Source organism: Pan paniscus, chromosome 6 (assembly GCF_029289425.2).
Source record: "Pan paniscus chromosome 6, NHGRI_mPanPan1-v2.0_pri, whole genome shotgun sequence".
Lineage (NCBI taxonomy): Eukaryota > Metazoa > Chordata > Mammalia > Primates > Hominidae > Pan > Pan paniscus.
The window spans coordinates 154812104-154818150 of NC_073255.2; the positions used below are offsets into that span (position 1 = coordinate 154812104).

The window sequence follows — 6047 nt, forward strand, 5'->3', positions numbered from 1 at the left end:
CACGGCCTACAAGTCTCCATATCACTGCTTACTTCTACAGATACAACCTGGCAACTCTGGAGTTCACTCAAGATGATCCAGCCCCATGCTAGCCCATTCTCAATCTCTTAAGTATGTAAATTTCTCCAGTCTTACAGCCTTTGCACTTGCTGGTTCTTCCACCTGAAGTATTCATTCCATGGTTCATGACATTTTTGTTGTCTTTTGCTTCAGGTCAACAGAATGGTCTTTACTAATCATCCTAGGCTCTCATTTCCATGTGCCACCATTGCCCTTTGATTCCACTGTAACTACCAGCTGGTTTTCTGGTTTGTCTGTCTCTCCCAGAATGCCACTGGTTCTCAAAACCTTTAAAATATGAGTGTCTAGGTTATACTCAAGATATTTTGATTTGTGTGTTCTGGAGTTGCAGGCTGGTCATCAAGAATTTTAATAGCTCCTTGGGTGATTTTAATGAGCAGACAAGATTGAAAACCACTGCTGTGGACCATTGGTTCTCAAAGTGTGGTCCCCAAACAACAGTATCGACATCATCTGTGAATGTGTTATAAAGGCAAATTCGCTGGCTCACCTCAGGCCACCTTGAATTAGAATCTCTCCTTGTGATTCTGAGGAATGCTAAAATTTAAGAACTGCTAGTCTAGAATAAAGTCCCTGAGGGTTATTCTTTGGTATCCAGATATTCTGCAGTGTCTTTGACCTAGAAGGTGTAATAGATATTTGAAACAGCAAATGAATAATCAGTAATAATAATAATCAACAAATGAATAAATTACATAAATGATACAATGAAGGAATGACTTTTTCTTGCAGAATTGAATGCACATGATTTGATTTCAATGCACATCTTTCTACTAGGACCTCAGGATAAATTTGTTCTACTAGCCCTCATTGAGAAATTATGTCATAGCAGAGATAGAAGAGCAAAAAATAGTGTGATTTCCTGAACTGCTGCCCCAGCAACTCTCTTTCTCAGCCTCATTTATTTCGCTCCTGTCACTATAGCACTGAGTGTTTTGACAAGTGTGCTATTTTCACTTCCATGACTTGCACCTCTAATTCAAACGTGGCAAAGTGGAGAGGCTATTTATTAGATTTTATTGGTAACAGATTAACCATACATTTGTTTTCCTTTAATTTCCCAGTGAGTGGGTCACTAATGAGTTGCCCAGTCAAATTAGGGGATGCCTACCTTTTCTTGGATGAGCTTCCATGCATTTCATGTGAACAGTCTTCTGCTAGAAGCCCAGTGTTGCTATTATCTGCACCTCCTCCCTAGCACCATCTGGAAACCTCACCACCCTCAGAATGCAAGGTGCATCCTTCTCCATTCTTACACATTTTATCATGCTGAGAATGCTCAGACACTGGGAGACCTGTCATGATTGGCTTGCTAGAGAAAAAAAGAAAAGATAATCTCCTCTAATTCTAGTGTGAAGTTGATATATAAGCTAGACAGAAACAATGATATTAGTTCAAGCTGCTTAGAAGTGAATTATGCCTTCCCTTGGATAGAGTTTCTAACAAATAAACCAAAAGCTGCTGCTGGGGGTGGATGCTAATTCTGTAGCTCAGACTTGTTTCTGTTATTATTCTCTATAATGAATCACTCTCCCAGACCCTAGAAAGAAATAATGCTACAGCTTTACAGTGGCTGAAATGGCTGTGCCTGCAATCTCCTCCCTTGCCCAGGGGTGCTCTGGAGAGCTTTCCTTCCAGATCACAGGGTCCTAATTGGTGTGCATTTCAATAGCTTTCCTGTAGGGGCAGCAGCAGCAGCTTTTGAAGGACACAGCAAGGACTTGCTCAGCAAAGATGATCTCCTCCCTCCCCTTCTTGTCTTCAGTGGTTGAAATTCTCAGCTGTAGTCACTCCTTTAAAAGGCAGGAGGATAATTACAGTTTGGGTAAATTTCTTCCTGGCTATCTCCTTCTCTGATTCTTGTTTCCATCTTCTAATGTTACAGAGGATTAGCTTAACATAGATAAATCATTTCAAAACCTTGAAGGGGATGGGGAAAAAAAGGAAAAGATCCGGGCAGAGAAAATGAGATTGAGATCACAAATACAATCATGGGCTGATATGGTTTGGCTGTGTCCTCTCCAAAATCTCAACTTGAATTGTATCTCCTAGAATTCCCATGTTTTGTGGGAAGGACCTAGGGGGAGGTAATTGAATTATGGGGCTCGTCTTTCCTGTGCTATTCTCATGATAGTGAGTAAGTCTCACAAGATCTGATGGGTTTATTCGGGGTTTCTGCTTTTGCTTCTCCCTCATTTTCTCTTGCCGCCACCATGTAAGAAGAGCCTTTCACCTCTCGCCATGATTCTGAGGCCTCCCCAGCCATGTGGAATTGTAAGTCCAATTAAACCTTTTTTTGTTCCCAGTTTCAGGTATGTCTTCGTCAGCAGTGTGAAAATGAACTAATACAGTAAATTGTTACTGGTAGAGTGGGGCATTGCTGAAAAGATATCCGAAAATGTGGAAGTGACTTTGGAACTGGGTAACAGGCAAAGGTTGGAACAGATTGAAGGGCTCAGAAAAAGACAGGAAAATGTGGGAAAGTTTGCAGTTTCCTAGAGACTTGTTGAATGGCTTTGCCCAAAATGCTGATAGTGATATGGAAAATAAAATTCAGGCTGAGGTGGTCTTAAAAGAAGATGAGAAACTTACTGGGAACTGGAGCAAAGGTGACTCTTGTTATGTTTTAGCAAAGAGACTGGTAGCATTTTGCCCCTGCCCTAGAGATTTATGGAACTTTGGACTTGAGAGAGATGATTTAGGGTATCTGGTGGAAAAAATTTCTAAGCAGCAAAGCATTCAAGAGGTAACTTGGGTGCTGTTAAATGCATTTAGTTTTAGAAAGGAAACAGCATAAAAGTTTGGAAGATTTGCAGCCTGACAATGTGATAGAAAAGAAAAACCCATTTTCTGGGGAGAAATTCCAACCAGCTGCAGAAATTTGCATAAGTAGCAAGGAGCCTAATGTTAATCCCCAAGACCATAGGGGAAATATCTCCAGGCCACGTCAGTGAACTTCCCGGCAGCCCCTCCCATCACAGGCTCAGAGACCCAGGAGGAAAAAGTGGTTTAGTGGGCTGGGCCCAAGGACCCTGTGCTTTGTGCAGCCTAAGGACTTGGTGCCCTCTGTCCCAGCTGCTCCAGCCATGGCTGAAAGGGGCCAATGTATAGCTCAGGCTGTGGCTTCAGAGGGTGGAAGCCCCAAGCCTTGGCAGCTTCCGTGTGCTGTTGAGCATGTGGGTGCACAGAAGTCAAGAATTGAGGTTTGAGAACCTCTGCCTAGGTTTCAGAAGATGTATGGAAATTCCTGGATGCCCAGGCAAAAGTTTACTGAAGGGGCAGGGCCCTCATGGAGAAACTTTGCTAGGGCAGTGCAGAAGGGAAACGCGTGGTCAGAGCCCTCACACAGGGTCCCTACTGGGGCACCACTTAGTGGAGCTGTGAGAAGAGGGCCACTGTCCTCCAGATCCCAGAATGGTAGATCCACTGACAGCTTGCACTATGCATCTGGAAAAGCCACAGACACTCAACACCAGCCTGTGAAAGCAGCCAGGAGGGAGTCTGTACCCTGTAAAGCCACAGGTGGAGCTGCCCAAGACAATGTGAACCCCGCTTTTGCATCAGCATGACCTGGATGTGAGACCTGGAGTCAAAGGAGATCATTTTAAAGGAGCTTTAAGATTTGACTGCCCTGCTGGATTTCAGACTTGCATGGGCCCTGTAACCCCTTTGTTTTGGCCAATTTATCCCATTTGGAACGGCTGTATTTACCTAATACCTGTACCCTAATTGTATTTAGGAAGTAACTAGCTTGCTTTTGATTTTATAGGCTCATAGGCGGAAGGGACTTGCCTTGTTTCAGATGCTACTTTGGACTGTGGACTTTTGGGTTAATGCTGAAATGAGTTAAGACTTTGGGGGACTGTTGGGAAGGCATGATTGGTTTTGAAATGTGAGGACATGAGATTTGGAGGGGTCAAGGGTGGAATGATATGGTTTGGCTGTGTCCCCACCAAAATCTCAACTTGAATTATATCTCCCAGAATTCCCACATGTTGTGGAAGGAACCCAGGAGGAGGTAATTGAATCACGGGGGCCAGCCTTTCCTGTGCTAGTCTCATGATCTTGAATAAGTCTCACGAGATCTGATGGGTTTTCCAGGGGTTTCCCCTTTTGCTTCTTCCTCATTTTCTCTTGCGGCTGCCATGTAAGAAGAGCCTTTCACCTCCCGCCATGATTCTGAGGCCTCCTCAGCCATGTGGAACTGTAAGTCCAATTAACCTTTTTTTGTTCCCAGTTTCGGGTATGTCTTCATCAGCAGCATGAAAATGAACTAATACATGGGCTGTCCTTACTTATAATAATGAGGCAAAGCAGATGCCCTGTGCAGCATCACAAATGGAATTTGTACATGCCCTGAAATGTGCCACTTGTCTTCAAGTGTGGTGTGAAGACTAGGTAGACAGTTGTATGATGAACATTCACTATGGAAACTGATCCTGCTACTCAAATCCTCCTAGAATGACCAACAAAGAAACACATTCCAGGACTATAAGTTGTATATTAAATACCTCATCAGTTTATTTTGACAGAATTTATGGCACGATGAACATCCTGATGCCCTATATTCAAAACATCTTTCCAGCTGGGCTGACCTCGATGACTAAACGTTCCCATTTTCTCACTCCTTTTTACTGAAGCAAGATTTCTACTCTATTTGGAGCAAAGGAAAAGGGGTGGGGGATAGTGGTAACATCTTAGTCTGATCTCTGCCATTAAAGCCATAGCTTAAAGCTGTTTAGGTCACTTTAGGTCCCTTCACCTGGATGGGCTCTGATGCAGAAGAATCAGGGTAGTTCTGGAATGGCGAGCCCTACTAGGTGGGCTGGGGCAGCATGAAGACAATGGACTCCTGGCCTTGAGCATGGTGGAACGTGGCAATGAAGTGTGATGCCCAGAAAGTCACCAGAACAATTCTTCATTTATTTTCTAGGTTTTTTAGGTTTTTACTCTGCAGCCAGAGTAAACCTTTGAAAGTCCAGCTCCAACTATGCCATTCCTCTGTTTACTTCGGTGGCTTCTGATTGCTCTGAGAATGAAGATGGAGCTGCTCATATGGACTCCTGCTCACCCCTCTGGTCTTATTTCACAGTCCTATTAAATGCTCCTTTAACATATTATACTTTATAGGGCTTATTACAATTTTATTTTGATAATTGTGTAATTAGTTGCTTAATGTTTATTTCCACTAAATTGAAATCTTCATGAGATGGAAGACATTTTATCCATCTTTCATCGATGCTTTAGTTTCAGAATGTGCTACAGAGCCTTGCTCATAGTAGATACTCAAAAGTTATTTGTTGAATGAAACGAGTAAGAAAACATTTTGGTTAGAAAACATAAGGTGTCTACAACCAAAATGTGGAAAAGGAAAGGAACAAATGGATAAATATTTCAAACTAAAAACAATGTATTCTATCTTTGGGGGGGAGAATGTGAGTATTGTCTCATTAAAGCTCTGAATGGAATAAAAAGTTTTCTTTTTAGCTATATTCAGACCTAATAACTCCTTCCAATGCACAAAACTTACTAAATTTAGCCTAAGTGGCAAATAGTTATTGTTATTGGTGATAACAAATGGTGGTTAATTCTCATGCATCCATATATATTTTCTTTGACAAATTTTGATCGTGGGCTAAGTTTTTTTTAATGCTAAATAAAATGCAAGATGATTTCTAACTCATCACTTCTAGGCTTGGGTTAGAGAAAACAAACCCAAACACTTTGAGAAATTTCCAAATCGAAATCTAAAATCATCTGGAATTTTTGGCTGCTTTAGACTATCTGCTTGTGGTCTGTATAAGCACATTAATACAATTAACTGAGAACTAGCTGTGTTGATATTATTAGTAATACTCCTTTTATTTAAACCACATTTGACACAGCAATTCTATTCCTAGAGTATATGTCCACAAGAAATGGATACTGATTTCTACAAAAAGACCTATTATGGGAATGTTCATGCT

The 6047-nt window shown here is 41.8% G+C and overlaps 1 long non-coding RNA gene across 2 annotated transcripts; it reads left to right on the forward strand.

Moving 5' to 3' along the window:
- The first annotated feature begins 1794 nt into the window (after window positions 1-1794).
- LOC129398348 (uncharacterized) lies at window positions 1795-5742 on the forward strand. 2 transcript variants are annotated; one of them, XR_008626033.2, is made up of 4 exons: window positions 1795-1906; window positions 2305-2355; window positions 4183-4287; window positions 5015-5742. It is a non-coding gene; the product is annotated as an uncharacterized LOC129398348 (long non-coding RNA). The 2 variants fall into 2 exon arrangements; XR_008626032.2 differs by lacking the exon at window positions 1795-1906 and having other exon boundaries at window positions 2009-2355.
- Window positions 5743-6047: the final 305 nt, after the last annotated feature.